This window comes from Rosa rugosa, chromosome 5, assembly GCF_958449725.1.
Source record: "Rosa rugosa chromosome 5, drRosRugo1.1, whole genome shotgun sequence".
In the NCBI taxonomy this organism is placed as follows: domain Eukaryota; kingdom Viridiplantae; phylum Streptophyta; class Magnoliopsida; order Rosales; family Rosaceae; genus Rosa; species Rosa rugosa.
In genome coordinates, this window is record NC_084824.1 from 30201171 (window position 1) to 30222204 (window position 21034).

Here is a 21034-nt window from a genome sequence, read left to right on the forward strand (position 1 = left end):
TTGAAAGAAATTCTGGGTTGTGGGTGTAATGACCTGGATTTTTGTGTTAATTTCGTATATTTTACGTGAAATGAATAAATGTCCCAGTTAGTATAAATTATGGGTTTGATGCATTGTTCTTATGTTAATCGAGAAATTGAAATTATCTCGGACAATTATTCGCTCGAAATGCTTCAATTCAAGACTTGACTTTTTGATACGTTATGATTTTGTGAAAACTTCCTTCACGCTCTATGAGTTCGTGGACATGCGGAACGTGAAAATCGAAGTTCGTATAAAGAAGTTATAGTCAACGGAAAAAGTTTCCATTTTTGTATAAAGGGAAAATTTTCAGAAAATTGCAAAAAAATACCCTAGTTTCCTTTTTTGGAAACCCTACACTTTCTCTCCTTCCCGAGCCGGAAATCGCCGTTCTCCTTCGTCCTGCCATAACTCTGCCGTCTGGCCACAGTTGGACGCACCACCAGTCCCAGTCGATTCACCTGTTCCTCCTCCATCGATCTATGTGGTGTTGCAACCCATCTAGGCTTGTAAGAGGTGCAGCAAGGGAGAATCCGACTCAAAGTGTAGTTTTCGATCGACGGCGAGTTCTCCGTCCTCCAACAACCTCTAGCGATGATTCTTAAAGGCTGTTGAAGCTCAGGAGCCGTACATGCTTCCCTCCAAGTGGCTTGCAAAGATTTGAAGTGTGGAGGTCAAATTGAGGATTTGAAATTCTAGAGTTTCAATCGGGCCGTTTTCTTTCGAGGTAAATTCCGGCCAAATGGCTTACAATCTAATTTCAATGTAGTTGAGAAAGTTGTTGTACATGTTGTTGGGAACATTTTAGCATAGGTTTCATGACCCAATTTTGGGGTTGCCGGCGGTGCATGGAGCCCACGCTCAGCCATTGCCGGCGGCGCATCCTGCTAGGGTTTTGGGTTCTGTTTTCATGGCTTTCACCTGCTCGTCGATATCAGTTTGTTGATATATCATGGGGTCATGTTGTGACTATTCGAAGCATGCTAGATTTACGTAATTTCAGTTTTCTCGGTTTGCGTTCCGTGAGGATCCGACCGTTCGATCATTTTATAATTTTGAGAAATTGATCTTAGAAGTGTTCAGAAGACCTTGGGAGGTCTTGAATGAAGTTTTGTCTCAATTGACGAAATCTTCAGTTTTGGGTTCAAATGAACGGTTTGAACCATAACCGCTTTTGTTTTAATCGTGTACTAAGTTGAGACCTTATTTTACTTAGGTGATTAACAGAAGTGTTCCATACTTTATCTTGGCTGTAAGAGAAGACGTAGCGGGATTTAGAGATGAGTAAATCTCACGAGGTTCATTTACGAACCGAGTTTGCTTTATCATTCGGTTTAATTGCTAAATTGTGAAATTGTTTTTCGGAAATTGTACATACATGTACATTTGCAAGCATAATTAGCTATAAAGGGCCACGCTCATTGTATCGCCAAATGTACTAATTCCAACCAAAGGAATGACATACAGATACACCGCCAGGCGGGCTACAACCTCAGCGGCGGATCACCCCTAGATCACCGCCGACGCGTCGCCACGCGCCACGCCAAGATAGCATCAGAAGCTCCCGAAGCTGGGAACTGAAGCACATCAGTCCCACATCGAAAACAAGGAAGAGGTCAGCCTCCTCCTCACCTATAAAAGGTTCTCTCCTCTCTCCTCATTAATTACGCATTCAATATTTACCTACTGTTACTTTGTCAACATAAATACATTGACTAACTTAGGCATCGGAGAGTTGAAGACCGCTCAGCGCGGTCTCCCTCTGACGCCCTTTGTATTTTACTTGACAGGTAGCGGAAGCTTTGAGAACACCACAAGTATCGATCCGCCCACCGGATCAGCGTTAACAAAGGTTCAGCTACCGCCGAACTTTTAGACATTAACATTGGCGCCGTCTGTGGGAACCCTTGAACAAAAGGTCATCCCATCACAATCACCATGGCTAACGGTAGCGGGGGAAACGCTGAAGAGCAGGCAGACCATTCCGCCATCCCCTAACCCTCCGACCCAGCGGTAGGAGTTAACCGCGCACTATTCGCAACTTCGGCCAACCCCGGCGTTGAGGCAAATCCAAGCAACAGCCGCCCGCCGGGCCAGGATCTCGTCACTATGTACGAACTAGCACTGGCGGATCTTCATAAAGCAAACAGAGAACATGAGGAGGAGCGCAAGGAGAAGGCTGAGGCTCAAAGATAGTTGGCTACGCTAGTGTCACGTTTTGATGAACTGAAGAGGACGCTAGAAGCTACCGCCAATCCAGCGCAAAGCGAACAGTCACGTAGCACCAGGCGTAGTCGACCCGGCACCGGCACATTGGTACCGGGGCCAGTCATACAGATGCAGGTACCGCTGGACCCACCTGAGTTATTGGGGATGGGACCACCGCCCATCCCCCAGCTAATGTTGGAGCAGGAGGCGGAATCACTGCCGCATACCAACCGCTCGGAGGTTAGGGCGAGCACTGAAGGCAATCCACCTGCGCCAAGGCGCAGACAGGTGCAGCGGAATATACAGGCTGATTCCGCCGGCGATGCAACAGCCCAGATATTGGAAAGGATGTACCAACTGGAGCAGAGGTTGATCCGGGCGGAGTCGGGCGCCCCAGCGCCAACTCAGAACCCACTTTTCGCTTTCAGACCGGGCCCTTCACCGCTGAGATTCTGCAAGCTATCAGACCAGCGTCTGCAAAAACCCCAAAGATGTCGCATTACGGCGGAATGTCTGATCCCTTCGTCCACACGGACACCTTCAAGAAAGTCACCAACAACAAGAGATTTGACGATGCCACCCTGTGCCACTTGTTCAGCGAAACATTGGACGGTGAGGCGATGAGCTGGTTCTTCGAGTGTCCGCCAGGGTCCATTGACTCATTCCATGCACTATCACACGCCTTCCTCTCTCCGTTCATCCTATTGTCCGCCGGACATCACAATACAAGTCAGCTGTTCAACGTCAAGCAAGGGGCGGACGAATCACTGAAGGCCTTCGTCACGAGGTGGCGGGCGACAGCGTCTCAGTGCCGTGACCTAGACAAAACAATGGCATTGGCGGCCTTCAAGCAGGGACTCCTCAAAGGGCCATTCCTCTATCACCTCAACTACAATCATCCTAATACGGCGTATGACCACGTCATGAGTGAGGCGGTCATCCATGCCCAGGCGGAGTTCCTCACATATGGAGAAACCCCACCGCCACCAGCAACTCCAGCAAAGTCAACACATCCATCCCCCAGTCATCAGGAAACCGCTAACAAGACCCCTTCAGCACCGCCAACTGACAAGAAGAAGGAGTGGCAGCAGGGCCACCATCAGAATAAGCGGCAGAGGGACCAGCATTACAACAAGGGCAACCGCCCAACCCATGGGGATAACCGCAACAAGCAGGCGGAGTCCTCACAGCGGTATGCAGTGTTCACCATCCTCACGGCCTCGTATGAAGACATCTACAATCAGTGCAAGGATCAGATCCCACCGCCACCCCCCCCCCCCCCCCCAAAGTACCCAAAAACGGGCAAGCCCAGGAACACCGGCAAGTGGTGCAAATACCACGAGGACAGCGGCCACAATACCAACAGCTGCAATGCTCTCAAAACGGCCATTGAGACCTTGTACCATGACGGCAAGTTGGAGCAGTTCAAGGTGCGCCAACCACCACCAGTAATTGCCAACGTTGAGACCTTGGGCCGCATCAACACCATCGATGGCGGTGCTCCAATCACCAGCATGTCTCACAGGGCAAGAAAGCGCTATGCACGCGCTAATCATCCAAAGGAGGTCTGCAACATCCGCTACGAGAGGTCCGCCAAGCTCCCAAAATCAGGTTGGGAACCTATTACCTTCTCAGAGGAGGAGGAGAGCGGGGTGCATCTACCGTATGACGACCCATTCTTGGTCGACGCCATTCTTGGCAAATTCTCGGTGGGGAGAATCTTGGCGGACAGCGGATCCGCTGTCAACGTCATCTTCAGCGGATGCTACAACCACCTCAAGCGGAACAAGAAACTACTCCAGGATCACGAGCCGCTGCCCAGCTTCTCCGGCGACGTCACACAACCGCTGGGGTCGGATTACATGAGACTGGTTATTGGTACTAGTCCATGCATGGCAGAGGTACATACGGAATTCATTATTGTCGATTGTTTCAGTTCGTACAACGCCATCAATGGACGACCAGCGCTTAACAAGCTTAAGTGCATTATCGCCGGATACATGCTTCTCATGAAGTTCCCCGCACCCAACGGCACGGGCTGTGTGAGAGGAAGTCAACAGTTGGCTCGAGAGTGCTATTCAACAACTGTAGCGCTGTCAGCGCGCCGCCATGAAATTCTGACGGTGGGCAATCAGACACCAAACATCTTTGAGGATCCTAGGGATGAGGAGAAGAAGTACGTCAAGAAAGAACCGGTCAACCCGGAGACGTCATTGAAAGTTGTCTGCATCTCAGACGAGCACCCTGAGCGGACAGTCCGCTTCGGCGCCCAGCTAGACCCAGAGGTGGCGGCAGAGCTCACTCAATTCCTGCGTGATAACGCCGCCGTCTTTGCATGGTGCTACGCGGACATGCCAGGTATCTCTCCTGAAATTATCACTCATAAGCTGACCATCAAACCCTCCTTTTATCCCATCAAGCAGAAGTGGAGGGCCTTTGATGAGGAAAAGTACCAGGCAATAGGAGATGAGGTTGCCAAGCTACAGGGCATTGGATTCATCCGCCAGGTCATCTATCCCCTGTGGATCTCCAATTTGGTAATGGTCAAGAAGCCCAGCGGCAAGTGGCGGATGTGTGTCGACTTCAAAAATCTCAACAAGGCATGCCCAAAGAATAGTTTCCCGCTACCTCGTATCGATCAGCTAGTCGATGCAACCGTCGGACATGAACTCCTCAGCATGATGGACGCTTTCTCCGGATATAACCAGATCAAGATGCACCCCGGCGACCTGGAATGCACCACCTTCACCACCGACAAAGGCCTCTACTGCTACAATGTCATGCCTTTCGGTCTGAAGAACGCCGGTGCAACTTATCAGCGGTTGATGAACGCCATGTTCGCTGAGCATCTGGGAAAAATCATTGAGGTCTATGTAGACGACATGCTAGTTAAGAGCATAAAGGCCAGCGGACATGTGGCAAACCTTAAAATCATAGTAACCATTCTCCTGGCCTATGGTATGCGCCTCAACCCAGAAAAATGTTTCTTTGGAGTCACTGCCAGCAAATTTCTGGGTTACATCGTCAGCGAGCGAGGCATCGAGGCTAACCCGGATAAGGTACAGGCCATCCTTAACCTGGCGGACCCCGAGTACAAGGTGGACGTACAGTGCCTCCAGGGAAAGTTAACCGCCCTTTCTCGATTCATCTCCAGACTCACTGATAAGTGTGCCCTATTCTTCAAACTCCTCAAGACGACTCACAAAAAAGTCATCAACTGGAACCCAGAGTGTCAGGCTGCATTCCAGGGCTTGAAAGAATACTTGGCGGCAGTCCCTCTCCTTTCTGTCCCTGTGCAAGGAGAGACACTGTTCATCTACTTAGCGGTCTCGGTGTCGGCGGTAAGTTGCGCCATTGTCCGGCGGGAAGGCCAAGACGAGCTCCCAGTGTTCTACGCCGGCAGGGGCATGAACGGAGCAGAAACAAGGTATCCTCACTTGGAACAACTAGCCCTCACACTCATCGTTGCCGCCAGGCGCCTCCGCCAATACTTCCAGGCTCACACGATCCATGTGTTAACCAATCAGCCGTTGAGGCAAGTGATGCAGAACCCTGAACACTCGGGACGCCTCAGCAAATGGGCCATTGAGCTCAGCGAGTTCGACATGGACTACAAGCCAAGAACCGCCATGAAGGGCCAGGCAGTGGCGGACTTCATCGCTGAACTCACCGAGCGTCAGCCAGAACCCGGTACCGAGACAAAGCTCGGAACAGAAATGGTAACCACTGAGGAAGCAGCCCCCCCCCCCCCCCCCCCCCGCACTCAGATTGGAACCTGCACGTGGACGGCTCCGCCAGCGCCAAGGCTAGCGGCGCCGGAGTCATCTTAACAGGACCCGGGGGACTGAACGCAGAGTACGCGTTGAAATTCAACTTCAAAGCTTCAAACAACATGGCGGAGTACAAGGCACTCATCGCCGGCCTGCTCCTCGCCATTGACTCAGGGGCTGACAGCGTCAACATATTCAGCGACTCTCAATTAGTCGTTAACCAGGTCAACGACAGCTTCCAGGCGAAGGACCAACAGTTAGCGGCATATTTGGGGTACGTCAAAACGTTGCTCAAAAAGTTCAAATTTCACACCATCACACAAATCCCCAGGGAAAAGAACGCCAAAGCTGATTCACTGGCGAGACTGGCAACCGCCCAACCACATCAAAGTCCAGCGGACACAAGAGTGGAGTGCCTTGACCGGCCAAGTATCACAAAGACCCTGGCGGAGATCTTCAGCATTGAGGTCAGTCCCAGCTGGATGGACAAGATCATTGCATACAAGCGCAACGGCACATTGCCGGAGGATAAGGTCCAGGCGAGACAGCTCAAACGGCGAGCAACCCGCTATAACATCCAGAATGGCAAGCTTTACCGCCAAGGATTCACCCATCCCAACCTCTGCTGTCTAACCCCAAATGAGGGAAAGGTCGTCCTAGCGGAAATCCATGCCGGAGAATGTGGAAACCACTCGGGCGCCAGATCCTTGGCCAACCGCACAATGCGACAGGGCTACTTCTGGCCCACACTTGGTGATGACGCCCGGCTGATTTTGAGGTCTTGCCACAAATGCCAAGAGTTTGCAGATCTCCTACATGCACCGGCAGAGCCGCTGTCAATCATCATCGGCCCATGGATTCACTCCACGTGGGGCCTTGATTTAATGGGAAAGTTCCAAACCGCCAAGGGCCAGTTCAAGTACATTATTGTTGCCATCGATTACAACAGCAAGTGGATAGAGGCGGAGCCACTGACGGCAATAACTACCGCCAAGGTAATTCACTTCCTCTGGAAGAACATCTACTGCCGCTATGGTGTCCCACATACAATCATTACAGACAACGGCACGCAGTTCAACAATAAGGAACTCATCTCCTTTACCGCCAACTTGGGCACCAAGTTAAGTTTTGCATCTGTCGCCCATCCCCAAACCAACGGCCAGGTCGAAGCAGCAAACAAGATAATCAAGAAGCTGCTAAAAAAAAAGCTCGACGACGCCAAGGGTTTGTGGGCGGAGAAGCTTCCAGAAGTCCTATGGGCCATCCGGACAACTCCAACTACCGCCACCGGCGAAACTCCTTTTTGTATGATGTTCGGCACAGAGGCTGTCCTACCTATTGAAGTAACTCAGCCTACCGCTAGGGTCGAAGGCTACAGCCCAGAGACCAACAGCGACGGCGTCAACTTGGACAGGGACCTCCTAGAAGAAAAAAGACACAAGGCCCATTTGCACAACTTGCAAAACAAACAACGGGTATCGCGTTTCTACAACGCCAGAGTCAAGGCCCGGAACCTCCAATTGGGGGACTGGGTAATGAAGGATGTCATTCCACCACCAACAAAACTCCGCCCAACTTGGGAAGGTCCATACAAAATTGTGGAAGTCGTTAGCCCAGGCACCTTCTACTTAATGGACAAGGATGGCGTCAAGTCGACCCACCCTTGGAATACCGAACACCTTCGGTATTACTACAAATAGTCATCCGCTACCCAGGAGCATCTTGACTTAGCTAAATTTTTGTTCAATATTTAGCTAAGGGAAGCTACCCAACGGGTACTACCCCACTTTTGTACACGCTGATCAATCAGCTATCAATGAAACGAGGAATTATTCAAACCATTGTTCCCAAGTCCGGCACCGAGGGCAACTGGCAACGCCAGCAATCGTCAGCGGACCACGTCCGCTACGTGGTGCACTTGGACCAATCTTAATTCCTTTAATGTTTCATTGCTTGACAAAAGAAAACTCTAAGTCAAACTACTAGCGGTACAAACACATCATAACAAACACATTCAAAAAACTTCATTCCATTGCAAAATAGTTGTTACAAATCGTTGTGCCTCAGCGGCTACACAAGAAAAAGAAAAAATAGTGAGGTTCCAGCTTCAGGGGTTGCCCTCGACATCTTCCGCTTCAGCATGCGGCGGCACAATTGCGCGGCTCGTTTGATCGGACCCCCGGGCTGTAGGACTTGGAGTTTCTATTGTGCCGTCCGCCCGGGTGTACGCCGCCAGGAAGCCGGCACGCGACACCTCTTACCGGGTAGGAGGAGTCTGCTGGGATCCTTCCGCCAGTCGTGCGCCACTTTCTCCGCTACCTGAGCGGGTACCTTCCGCGGGGACAGGTAGGACACTTTTCTCCGGCGGAGCACTCTTAGCCGGCGGTACGTCGGGCTGGGACGCTTTCGCGAAGTCGATGGCGCCCTTCCGCTTCAGCATGTCTATGTTCGCTAGGGCCCCAGCCTTCGCCGACTCGGTCAGAGCTTTCTTGTACTCCGCTGACTGTTTGAATGCTTCAACGGCAGCGGCCGCGGCAGTATCCCCTTCAGCCCTCAGGCGGGCAACCTCACCCTCTAGCCGCTGCACCTCTGTTATTCTGGCGGCGGACTCCCGCTGCACGATAATGAGCTTTTTGTCCTTGGCGGCTATCCGCTCCAGTAACAGGGCGATGTCTTGCTCCAGCTTGGAGACGCGGTCGTTCCTCTCCAAGTCCCGCTCAATGGCCACCGTCAGCTTGCCTCGGGCGTCCGAGAAGTCACACTCCGCCTTTGCCAGACGCCGCTCCGTCTCCGCCAGCTTCTCCCTCGCCTCCGCCAGCTCCTTCTGGAGACTTTGGATTTCCTCCCTAAGCTCCCCTTTCGACCAGAGGCTGCTTCTTCGCCGACTCAAACATGTCGTGCAACCCTGCAGATATTTGACCAAACGCCGAGCTGTAGGGCGACTGGTCAATAGCCGTTGGGCGCGAGATCCCCCTTAGGCCGCCGAACCCTAGCCATTCGCAGAGATGGAAGAGGAACTCCCGCTCACCATCCGTCATGAACTCCGCATACTCGGCGAATGAGTCCAAGTCACTGGCGGCGGGCGCCTCTCCCTCCACCACGGCAGCTTTCGACGGAGCTTGGCGGGCCTTCTTCTGTTGGCGGACCAGGATTGGCTCCACATCCTCCCCCCCCCTTCCTCGTCAGGGGAGTCGATCTGCCGGCGCTTTCTCTCCAGCGCCCTTGTATTGCCGGCAGCGACCCTCGTGTCCTTCGCCGGCGGCTCCTCCCTTGGCCTGGTGACGGTCTCCGCCGGCGGCACCGGTCTTTCTTTATGGGGATCGCACCTGTTGGCGGGTACCCTCTCCTTCTGCGAAGCCGCTGCTACGGCCCCCTTTTTCCCGCCCGCCACGGGAGCCCCTGCCTGGACGACAGGCAGGCCGTCGTCACCAAGATGGGAATGGTGCGGCATTGGCAGCACCACCGGAACCTCGGATTGGCTCAGCGCCAGTGTCTCGGGGTTCACCAGTGTCTTCTGGGCCGCCAGCCCCTCGGCGTACATGGTCTCCAGGAAGTTGTCTATCTCCGCACGATCCATCGCTTTCTCGAAAGCGTCGCGACTGCGAATGTTTCCCGGCGGATGTTCTAAAAAAAAAAAAACCAATCAGCCTGGGTTGCTTATTATAAAACAAAAGCACTGTGGCGAAGATTTCTTACCAACGGAGCGAGTTAGCCGCTGATCGACCAGCAACTCCCAACCGGTCAGAAGTCGGAAGTCCAGCAAGTTACGGTTCCGCCAGCAACCTCTGATCCGTGCTACGCGACACTCTTCTTCGCGCGTTAGGTTATACTGCAGTCCCGCTGCACAAACACAATAGTCGTTAGTAAAAATACAAGTCTGCAAATACAAGCACCCGCCAACTACGTTCAGCAGAAACCGGTTACCAACCTCGGATGGGTTGGAACTCCGACTTAATCCTAAACGTCGGCCCTTCCTCGTTCGACCCAGCGTGATACTCCCAACCCTCTGTGGCGAAGCAGAAGGTCCCCCGCCAGTAGGACATTGAATCCCTTAGATTCTCGATCAGCTTGGGCGTTCCCTGGCGGCGGCTCAAGTTCACTTGCCCTCTGCAACCCTGGCGCTTTACATAGACCAGCTCGTAGAAATGAAGCACCTCCGCCACAGTAGGCCCTTCGCATCCGGACAACCGCCACAGAGAGTTTAGCGCCAGCATCAACCGCCACATGTTGGGGCAGACTTGACCAAAGGCAATGCCAAACTCGCACACCAGAATCTGAAGGTTGGGCACCAGCGGGAGTGTCACTCCTTGGCTGAATATCGCCTCGTGTACGGCGGTAAACCCCTCCGGGAGAATCGACGCCTTCTCATCCGCCGTCGGCGGGCACAGTTTCACCGAGCCCGGCAGCCGGAACGTCCGCTTCATCCTACTAACGGCGGCAACATTCATCCGCCCTCCTGCCTCGTCAACAGGGGTGCCATCCTGGAGGAACCACGCTGACTCAGCGTCCTCCCCCGCTGTTTCCTCTTCCCCAGCGGAGCCGCTGGCAGCGCTGTTGCTTGCCAACCGCTCATCGCACCTAGCTTTGGCCGCAGCGGCCTCACCAGCCCTAGAGCTCTCTGGACGTGAAGCACGACCCATGACTACTTCCCAAGGTATGGTCTGTAGCGGCTCAACCTCTAGCGGTTCTGGCAGTGAGGTTCCTGCATGGGCAGACGGACGCAACGAGTCAATAAATATTCTATCCGCCGCGCTGAACGACACGTCAGACCCGGAATCCTCACTGCTCGAAATCTCTATGACGTTAGCCATCCCAAACCCTAAAACCCACACCAGTTAGCACAAACACAGATCTAGCCTATTCTTACATCAGTTATAGCCAAGAACATCAGCAACAGTTTACCCAGAAAACACAAAAACAAGAACAAACAACCCACAAACACTTAACCCAGATTCAACCATCTAGTGGATCCAGAAATCCCAACTGTGTCAAAAACACCAAAACCCATCCCCAAAACCCACTTTACACACTCAGAACACCCCAAATTCACGAAACCCAGAAAACTGACAAAAGCAAATACACAGAAATTCAATGGAACAGGGATGAGATTCAAAGCACCAACCTCAAAGGCGAAATCTTTGGTGTGATTGAAGGCGCTTGTTGTCGCAGGTAGAGGCCTCGTCCCCAAGATCCGTTGGCTCAACAAATTTCGTCCCCTGGAACTTGCTTCGCAAATCGTAGAGCTTGAAGACGACGAATCAGGTTTGAAGTTTTCACAAAGTGTCAAATCTCGACAGAGTTCCCCCCCCCCCCTTTTATGTCAACATCAACGCGTTCTAAGTCGTCCGCTCAAAAAACGACATCACACACCAGCCGTACACGTGTCGTAAGTCTCCACTTACTCTCGGGATTAACCGAGGCGTCGCCTCGGTTACGAAATCCATAATTACTATCATTTATGGTGAGAAGACGGCCAGGCTTAGGAGGCAAGCCTCCGCACGCTAACCCTCTACGGGTTGGACACGTGTCAACAACCACCAGACAAAGCGTCTGGTGGAAGTAACCACTTGGATGACATCACCAACCGTCCGAAGTCTCCGCTGAGCGAAACCCCGCCAGCGGAACGTCTCCCTTGTCATCCCCCAAGTGATGAAGTCTCCGCTGAGCGAAGCCCCGCCAGCGGAACTTCTCCCTTGTCATCCTCCAAGTGACGAAGTCTCCGCTGAGCGAAACCCCGCCAGCGGAACTTCTCCCTTGTCATCCTCCAAGTGACGAAGTCTCCGCTGAGCGAAACCCCGCCAGCGGAACTTCTCCCTTGTCATCCTCCAAGTGACGAAGTCTCCGCTGAGCGAAGCCCCGCCAGCGGAACGTCTCCCTTGTCATCCCCCAAGTGACGAAGTCTCCGCTGAGCGAAGCCCCGCCAGCGGAACTTCTCCCTTCTCATCCCCAAAGTGACGAAGTCTCCGCTGAGCGAAGCCCCGCCAGCGGAACTTCTCCTTGTCAACTTCCAAGTGACGAAGTCTCCGCTGAGCGAAACTTCTCCCTTGTCATCCTCCAAGTGATGAAGTCTCCGCTGAGCGAAACCCCACCAGCAGATCGAACTTCTCCCTTGCCATTCTGCAAGCTGGGCGTCTTCCGCTACACACCTCTGGCGGAACCCCCTTTCATCTTGCAAGCTGCGTGCTTTGTTCAGCGCAATATCGCTCAATAAAGTACCGCCAGGCACGTGTACTGGACGCTGCTTCCTACTGCAGTCAGCGGGGGGATATCCGCCAGCGGTACATCCCGAGGCCACGCCTCACTCTGACAACGACCGCCACGCGGCGTTACTGTCAGACCATCCCTACGGGACACGGGGACTTATCAACAGTCTACGACGGCCCTGATCAGGCACGTTGACCCCCGTCACTCGGGTACTAAGATTGGGTTCGCTACCCAACACCCTCTGCTCCGTGCAGCTCCCCCTCAACGAACAATTTGCCGACCATCCGGAGGTCTATCTTAGCCGGGGAGTGGGGGACTCCCTGGGGGGCCTAGCAGGGGCCCACCCGAAAGGGTATAAAGCGTTTGCTCACAAAATCTATGGTTGACAACGCACTGACGCTAATTATGCTCCTGCAAGTCTAGCGGAAGAAAACGCTTCAAACCGCCGAGCAACTCCCCAACCACGATTGCCCTCCTTGACTGGGGACTTGGGGGACTTGTACATACATGTACATTTGCAAGCATAATTAGCTATAATGGGCCACGCTCATTGTACCGCCAAATGTACTAATTCCAACCAAATGAATGACATACAGATACACCGCCAGGCGGGCTACAACCTCAGCGGCGGATCACCCCCCAGATCACTGCCGACGCGCCGCCACGCGCCGCGCCAAGATTGCATCAGAAGCTCCCGAAGCTGGGAACTGAAGCACATCAGTACCACATCGAAAACAAGGAAGAGGTCAGCCTCCTCCTCACCTATAAAAGGTTCTCTCCTCTCTCCTCATTAATTACGCATTCAATATTTACCTACTGTTACTTTGTCAACATAAATACATTGACTAACTTAGGCATCGGAGAGTTGAAGACCGCTCAGCGCGGTCTCCCTCTGACGCCCTTTGTATTTTACTTGACAGGTAGCGGAAGCTTTGAGAACACCACAAGTATCGATCCGCCCGCCGGATCAGCGTTAACAAAGGTTCAGCTACCGCCGAACTTTTAGACATTAACAGAAATAAATAAATGTTTGTTTTAAATTATATAACTTGATCGGCTACGATTCATTAGGTAAGTAAAATGAGATTTTAATTCTAAAAATGATTTTTCTCGATTTTTGTGATTGTGGATTATAGTTTGTATTAGTGGCATTCCTGAGTGGATTACTATATATATATATATATATATATTGTGATTTTATTCGGGTTATTGTTGTGAGCATTTACTCCTTGTGGAAATACAATATATCATGTAATTGTTGATTTTATTGTGTTGAAAGAGTATTTGAGTTTTTGTGTAACATTTTGAGTCATGTGGGACTTTTTAAATGTTTTCGGATCTATGGATCTGGTGTCACAATAGTGACAGAGGCAAATATATCGGGAACCACGGCTTTGGCCGGGTGAGTGGTTACGATCAGTTAGAGCTCTAGTATGTCTGCCATTATATTGCATGGGGGTAACACGTGGGTTACTTGAGGCCCATGAGTACACGTTTTTAAAAGAGAGTTCGAGTGGTTTCTTTCTATTATTGTCCATTGAGGGGCTTGGATTCTTACTAAATTATGGAGTTGGTATCAGATTGCTTTAACTTATTCTTGAGTTGGGAAATTGTCAAGCATGTGGTGTTGAGTCATTTTATTGAGTTTACTCATACGAGCTTAAAAAGCTTACCGGGTTTGTTGTTTGCAACCCGGTGCACTATTCCATGGTGTAGGCGTTACTCCTACATGTCAGGACAACCAAGATTGAGATCGAGGCGTGTAGTGGAGCAGTGTTAGGTTTAGGACCTATTTTGTTATCATACTGCTGTTTTTGGTATGCTCTTAGTGAGCGTTACATTTTACATTGATGCTTTCGTGTTTATGTAAACACTTGGAGATGTAATATTTGACTCTAGTGATTGAGTCTATATTAACATTTGTGGTTTCAGTTTATTTGTTGCTTACTTTAAATGGAAAAAAAATTCTAAGCATTTGGGCTATTGTTGAGTTATCGCGTTTCGGATTTGAATTTTCTTTATTCAAAATTCGGGGCGTGACAGTGGGTTTTGTTGCAGACAGTTGAGATTAAAGAGGGTTGTGAGAGTTCCAGAAATAAGCATTATGAACAAAAATCCGAAGGTATAAATTTGGTCTGTTGCAATAGAATTTGATAATCGTTGTGCTCAGTTGCTTCAATATACCAAAAACTCTCTCTATTCTCATTCGTGGTATGGTTTGTGACTCTGTGTTATTTAATTTCAACAGGTGCCCAGTTCATTAAAGGCTTTGTAGAGTCAAGGTGAGCTGAGTTTTTGGGTAAAGGAACAAGAGGTATGCAGCAAGAAGAAAAAAGAAAAGAATAAAAAAAATTTTAAAAATAAAGTAAAGGGGCAAGATAGGACTATTCTCAACATTTTACCATCCATCAAGCTAAGTTGGCGTGGAAGAAATTGCCACGTAAGTGACTTAATGACACATTTTAACGGAAAGCTAACGGAGTGGACTAATTGGAGGGAAATTGAGAGGTCAAATGAGTTTTTGGATGAAATTGAAATTTCAAGGACTGAAATGGTGTTGGAGGCAAAGTACAAGGAGTAAACAGATGTTAGCCCTACACGTACACACACACACACATACAGACTCGATAAGAATCCATTCTGCTTGGTCAAACACAGTAGGTGATTTCAAACAACAAATCAAACATGCTTAACATAAGCATATTAGTTTAAGATCACGAACACCAACTGCTCTATCTCACATAAGCCTGATGTGATAAAAGAAGAGAGAGTAAGTATGTATATCTACTTGCAGAATCAATTTGCTCATAGTCTAACGAAATTATTTTGCAAACTTAAATTCACAACAACAAACTCTAACACCAGTGAACTCAGTGTTTGTCATTCCAGCTTAAAATTAGGCATAACATAATACAATCCACCTGATAGCATACATTTAACAATTTGCAATAGATAATTCTAGAAATTTAAATATAGTTGCAAAAAAAAAAATCATAACTAGAAGTACCTCAACTTTTTTATGTAAATTTTACATGGAAATTGAAATCTTAAAAATTTATTAAAGCAAAAGGACTCAAAAATAGAAATTTGAAAAGTACAATAGCTCCCACTGAACTCATATATATAAGCTAGACAACACACCCATAATGTGTACTTACATGAGCATTTGCCTAAAACATAATTAGCTATAATGAGCCACGCTCATGCTACTGCCAGCAGTTCCAACAGCTATCAAGGGTGTGACCTACAGAAACACCACCAAACAGGCTATCGCCTGAGCTCCGGCTCAGCCCAAGATCGCCGTTGATGCGCCACCACGCGCCGCGCCAATATCACCTCGCTGAAGTATCAGAAGTTGGGAATAGAAGCATATCAGTCCCATCGAAAGCAAGGAAGAGATCAGTCTCTTCCTCAGCTATAAAAGGTCCACTCCTCTCTCCTCATTAAATACGCATTTTACTACTTACCTAACGTTATTCTGTCAACATAAATACATTGACTAACTTAGGCATCGGAGTAGAGAAGACCGCCAACCGCGGTCTTCCTCTGACGCCCTGTGTATTTTATTTGACAGATAGCGGAGATAGCAAGAGCATCATAAGTAGTGGTCTGCCTCGCGGCCCAGCATTAACCCAGATTTAGCTACCGCTAAATACCAGTAGGCTACCGCCTGAGCCCCGGTTCACCCCCAGATCACAGCTGACGCGCCGCCACGCGCTGCGCCAAGATAGCATCAGAAACTCTAGAAGCTGGGAACTGAAGCATATCAGTCCCACATCGAAAACAAGGAAGAGGTTATGTGGGACCCCCCTCTCGGGTCACCACATGTCCCACAGCGCCGCGACCCCGAGCCAATGAGAAACCGACATGTCACAAATGACATCCCGATAACTCATCAACCCGAAATCGCAAGGCCTTTTGGGTTCAGACTATTGGTTTACAAAACACTTTCTTGGACAAATCACTTTAGCAACCAAACAACATATTTTTAAAGGCGGAATTTAAAGTGGGCTAAAGGATTTGGGCCTCCAATAGGAGCCCAATTTGGGAAATAACAAATCACTAAGTAAATACAAGTATGGGAGACGCGCCCTAGGGTTACGGGTCGCCCTAGTAAATACAAATCGCTAACTTTCTTTTTATACTTGTATCTGTGAAATGCCCATTTTGCCCTTGCAACGAATTACGAAACTCTTCTAGTTAATTGCTTTCGGTTTTGGGCTCATAACGTTTCTTTCATTCATTTTTCGTCGGAAACTTCCTAAGTTATTTCTCAACTTCGTCTTAGGCCCAAAACTCGATCTCGTAAAAACTCAAAATCCAAAACTTTGTTACAACTTGATTTATTTTCTCCGAAACTTCAACAAACTGTCTCCGCGCTAAACTTCTGTAACCTTCTGGGCCCAAAACGAAGGACTCTGGCCCAACTTAAATCATGAGGCCCAATAGGTGGTCTTGACACTAAAACAATCCCCGAAATCGATTTCTTCACTTAAATCACCTTGCGAAAATCTTATTGACGAAAAATTATCTTCTAAAAATTAAACAAAACTTTTCGGGGGTTCACAGGTTAGCCTCTTCCTCACCTATAAAAGGTTCTCTCCTCTCTCCTCATTAATTACGCATTTACTACTTACCTACTGTTACGTTGTGAACATAAATACATTGACTAACTTAGGCATCGGAGAAGATAAGACCGCCCAGCGCGGTCTCCCTTTGACGCCTCTTTGTATTTACTTGACAAGTAACGGGAGTATCGATCATATCGCAAGTAGCGGACCGCCCATCAGACTAGCATTAACCAAGGTTTAGCTACCGCTAAACTTTAAACATTAACACCAGACATTAACATAATGTTTCAGAACACTGCTACTGGTAAAGCTTTAGTGAATGGAGCTACAAGTTATGAATGTTTACCTGTGTACAATATAGCAACTTCACTATGCCTCACTCTCTTCCTAACACTATAGTATTTCAAGTTTATAAGCTTAGAATAATTTGACCTGTTGTTATTCTTGCCAAAAAAAAATTACTGTAGCCTCATGGCCACAGAAAATAATAAGTGTATCTAAGACATAGAACTTAACACATTTGTCAGTATAAAAAAATTTCTAGTCCACATACCCTCACACGGACCCCTTCATAAATGGCTATAAACTCTGCCTACATTTTGGAGATGGTTAACAATAATTGTTAAATGGATTTTCATGCTATAGCTCCCCAATAAGCATGAGTTCATACGCACATGTAGATTTCTTGGAATTAGCGTACTGGCCTGCAAAATATGAATTTGTGTAGCCAACCAACTCTAGCTGCTTCACTTACCTATAAACAAAAATGTGAGCTTTAGTTCTCTAAAGATATCTAAGCACTTTCTTTCCTACTACCTAATGTTGATGACTAGGGTTTGACTAAAACCGAGAAAAAATATCTACTGCAAATCTTGTACAACGACTAGATTGATCTTTTGCAGTAGATATTGTTTTATCCATAATGATAAGAGCTTAAGTGAAACCCTCAATATATATACTTCAGTATATTGACCATGTTTGGAATGATAAAGCAACTCCGTGCCAGTATTACTTTTCGAGGATCCTTACCACTGAGCCAAAACTAGATTTAGGGTTGATTTTTTCGACAAGAAGGTATGCACCTGTTTTAATTTTATCGATTATTTCACTTGAAATCATTTTGCTTTTGGTATGGAATGATGCAATAATGTTGTGAATCTTAAACTATATATGTTCTGAATATGTCATGTATCAGAAAGTTATTTTTTATCAACCTTCAGCAGCATTTGTTCCTCAATTTGACCCTTAGTTTTTGTACGGAAAAATAATAATAATATCTACTGCAAATATTAGACTGAGTGACTACTAGAATTATGTCACTATACATCGGTTTTTAGCCGATGTAAAACAACAATCCAGCCGATGTTTGTGGCTGTTGGGAAAGATAAAAAAAATTAAGACATTAATTTTTAGCCAATGTTAAAGTAGAAGCTGTTTTAAAAAAATGTTTTGCTCCTCCCTCTCTCTTCTTCTCAGAGCGACCTTAGGGTTTCTCTTGGTGGTGAGTTCAGCCGGCAATGCAATCTGGATCAGAATCGGCGGGCTTCCCGTTCATTCTGGTCCAATTGAAGATGGTGGAGCGGGTGCGTTTCCTTACTGTCTTTCTTCGACTCTCGCAAGAGAGAACTCTCGACCGCGATTGACTCTAGTTGGTGGTGGTCTTGCACCTTGGACTCAGAAGGGTGGTGACGCTCTTCTTTCTCCTCCCCTTCTGGGTGGTAGCGGTGGATTGTTTCGTCGGTGCCCCTCTGCTTCAGATCTTGATCGGATTCGTCTGTTGGGTGTGACGCCTGGCTTTGGGTGGATCCAGAGACATGCTTCGATTGGTGATGTTGACGGTGAAGTGGCTGGTCATGGTGGCGCTATTGGTGGTAGAACTGGCGATGGCGGTAGCGGCGGCTTCTCCAGCGACAGTGACGGCGCTAGGGTGAAGGAGAGCATCATGCCATTCCGATTCCATTGGGCTTGGTGGGCTGGAATGTCAACTAGGGTTTCTCAAGGCTGGGCTTATGGTTCTCCTCAGTGGGCTTCGGTCTTTTGGGCCTGTAGAATTTCTAGTTTTCAATATTTTGTTTTAGCTTTGGGTCTCCATCCTTTTTCACGAAAGGAAGGTGGATCTACTTTTTTCTTTTTTTGAGTGGGGAAAGTCGACAAGAAATAAGTGGCTTCGTAGGTAGTTTATTGATTTCGGAGTTTACTTAGTTTCTTGTTTCTGTGCTTAATTCAAAAAGGTGGGTGTGCTAGGGGTGTGCTGAGTAGTACGATTGTGTGAGAGGTGTGCTAGTGTAGTGTGTGCTCTATGTAATGGCTTCTTCTGACGGCCCTATGGGCAAGCCGTTATTGTACTGCTTGCTGAAATTTATAAAAGCATGACCTTTTCACCTCAAAAAAAGTAGAAGCTACTGATTGCTTTTTTATCAGCACTCGATGTAAAAATTATGTCTCAACATCGGTTTCTTAATATAAAAAAAAAAACCACTTTGTTTTCTTGTTATGACATCGTATTAGCAGAAAAAATTGATTTACTTTCTACTATTTGACATAGATTATTTAGATAATACCGATGTAACTATTCTTCTATGACATCAGTTTATTATATTGAGAAGTTTTATTTTTCTTTCTTTTACTTCAGTTTCAAGTTCAAATTGATTTGCTTTCAATCTCACTCACATACATTAGCTCTTCATGAAAAACAATCATAATAATAAGCATAATGAGAATACATATCGTAATCAAACGAAATTTCATTAATATTGATGCTCAAATTGCATATGAACATCCCAAGTCTTTCAATTCATAAAATGTCAAAATAAAACAAAAGTTCCATATCTAAAACAATTCATAATTATCTAGAGCTAAATAACTTGAAATATAATCAAAGACGAGCCTTGTCAATACTTGATATCCCATTTGGGGTCTACAGGAAAGAGATTCTGGTAGCTTAAGGTTGTAGCTATCTTCTCTATATATGAAAACACCCTGAAACCAAATTCCACACAAGATATCAAATATGTACAGATTACGATCGTGAAAAAGTTGTCATAATAGTGAGAAAGAGCTCAATATGTCAATTCATTCAAAGACATGATTACAATAGCACAAATTTCATGGCTTCATGAATTTAGTATACTAAATGAAATTTATATACATCATCCATTACTGCTAAAGTCTCAAGGTACGTAAATAGTTACTCAAAAACTCACGATCCATGATTGCTAAAGTTCATGGCTCCGATTAACCCACAGTTTAGATTTACTAGAAGCACCTCTAAATATTTGCATTCTAGGTAAATAGTTACTAATACTTAACTGCAACTTCAGCGTTACGCCAATACAGCATAATGTTCTTTTGTAGTTCAAGCACAAACCACCTTAGCAATTGATAAGCGATTTACCTTTTGTAACCACCTGGGAAAGAGAAGCAATTAATAAAAGAAAGAGAAAATTAGAAAAAATCCCAAAAAATGAAGCTTCTTTTAAGAGAAACCCAATCCTATGTTTTCTTTTAATCTACACCCATTCATATAATTAAACCTACCGTATAGGTTTTAAGTCTATAATTAAGTTTTTTTCTCGTTTTTTTAGTTTGACTATTTTACCCTTCTCGTCGAAGAAGGAAAATATTCCTCAAATATAGGTGTTTTTTTTTTGAATTTGAATATGGTATCAGTTATAAACACAAATTAGAATTTAATACCATCAATTTATTTTTCCTGATTTAAAAACGATTAATTGCCTTAATTATTGTATATCTCTTCCTTTCTGATTTGACCTATATATTTGCCATTTTTTAGTAGATATATATGTTTGTGTAGATAATCCTATTATTAAATATGTCAACTTGATTAATTGCCTTAATTATTGTATGTAACTGATGCCATATTTTAGGAGATATGTTTGTGGAGATATTCCTCATTTAAAAAGATTAATTGCCTTAATTATTGTATATCTCTTCCTTTCAGATTTGATCTTTATATTTGCTATTTTAAAGTAGATGTGGTTGTGTAGATATTCCTATTAGATTTCGTAGATTTCTCAATCTGATTAAACATCCTTTTGTGGAGGTATTCCTATCATGTAGTGATTAAATATCCTTTTGTCTTTTGTCTCGTATGAAGTTTCAGCTATTACTATGGAAGTTATGTGTTTTAGTTGTGTTGTTGTATTCCATTAGTTAAGTTTTATGAAATACTCTCACACGTCACCACTCAATACACAGTTCGTTCACTTGCTACTTTGGGTATCTCTAGATGAACCATAG